General features: G+C 37.1%; 1 pseudogene; it reads left to right on the plus strand.

Moving 5' to 3' along the window:
• The first annotated feature begins 492 nt into the window (after positions 1 to 492).
• LOC150022376 (cytochrome c oxidase subunit FA4-like) lies at positions 493 to 814 on the plus strand (annotated as a pseudogene).
• Positions 815 to 1711: the final 897 nt, after the last annotated feature.

Consider the following 1711-nt stretch of genomic DNA (forward strand, 5'->3'; position numbering starts at 1 on the left):
GAGGAATATATAAATAACAAAATACAACTAGTTTAGAATTACTTGATTAAAAATCTGTCACATAGAGATGACCTCTGACAGCTCCTCCATCCATTTCTGTCCATGGAGTCACTCCCAGTCTCATGTTGAACACTAACTAGGCTGGGTGGGACATGTCCTGACTTGGAGAGCATTTTGAATGCTTTCAGTAAAATACAATAAGTTTACTAACAAATTATCTATGTATATTTACAAAGATTACCTTTTATCTGGCTATAAACAACAGGCTGTAAAACTCAGTCTGGATGTAAAAAGAAGAAAAAAAAAAGTCGCATATTTATTTAGTTCCAGGAATGGCCTAAGGAATATACAAGGTTAACTACCTGTCTCAGTTTCCCTATTCCTTTTGTTCTGGCTCATTAACCTATCTCATTAAGATAAAGAATGCCGACTGACTACTTGCTGCGGGCAGCAGTTTTATTTTTCTCTGCTTCTGGACGCTTTGCCACAAGCATGCTGCGTCAGGTCCTCAGTCAGGCCAAGAAGCATCCCAGCTTGATCCCCCCTCTTTGTATTTATTGGAGCTGGAGGTACTGGGGCACTGCTGTATGTTATGCGCCTGGCATTGTTCAATCCAGATGTCTGTTGGGACAGAAAGAATAACCCAGAACCCTGGAACAAGCTGGGTCCCAATGAGCAATACAAGTTCTACTCAGTGAATGTAGATTACGGCAAACTGAAGAAAGAAGGTCCAGACTTCTAAATGAAATGTTTCGCTATAAAGCTGCTTAGAATGAAGGTCTTCCAGAAGCCATGCACACAATTTTCCACTTAACCAGGAAATATTGTCCCTTCTAATGTATGAACTCATGTTTGTGTATTCTGTTGGGGTTTACACTGATTAATAAATGTTTGAAACTTGAAAAAAAAAGATAAAGAATGCCTAGATTACTCTAAAAATAGACACTTAGAAATAACTCTTTGTCAAATGGACTACAAAATTACCTAACTCCTTTCACAGAACAGAGTATATAAATCTCTGTCTTATTGGCAAGCATTATTGACATTGCTGTAGTATAGGACTTGTTCAGTGGCTAATGGCTTTTGTGGATGTGTTTGCTCCAACTCTCAATGTTTTGAGGATCTTGAGATATAATCCAGAAATAATAAAAATAGCTAATCTACCTTTTAGATTTTGTCTGTCTATCCTTTAACTCATAAAAGATAAAAAGCTACTGGAGTACACAATCTGAATGCAAATCTATTTCTTACAGGGGAAAGCGAAGAAGTTATTATGAAAGCTCATTGATTTTCAGAATGTATCATTGTCCAACTGCACAATTATAAGACTATTCTGGGTGGTTGAGGAAGATAAAAATGGTACCATGTTCAGTCTTTTCCAGATAGTGCAGAGGAGGAAGAAGGGTAACAAGATTGTTATAGAACAGAACAAGCTTGGGATCCAGATGTAATAGGATAAACCTCTGTGTGTGAGACTAGTGGAAAATATAATAGGTATCATTTTTATATCACTTCCTTTGAAAACCTCTCTAGATCCTTATAGACTGGATCATGTACCATTCACATGTTTTGGTACCACCTTTATCATAGCATTTATCACTGAGTTAAAATTGCTTCTTGTCAGTCCTGTAGACCAGACTGTGGATTGATTAAAAACATTAATGGATCTGCTTCTTTATAAGCTCTGTGTCTAGCAAGATGCTTAGGACAT

This window comes from Furipterus horrens, unplaced genomic scaffold, assembly GCF_987537825.1.
Source record: "Furipterus horrens unplaced genomic scaffold, mFurHor1.1.pri manual_scaffold_1, whole genome shotgun sequence".
Taxonomy (NCBI): domain Eukaryota; kingdom Metazoa; phylum Chordata; class Mammalia; order Chiroptera; family Furipteridae; genus Furipterus; species Furipterus horrens.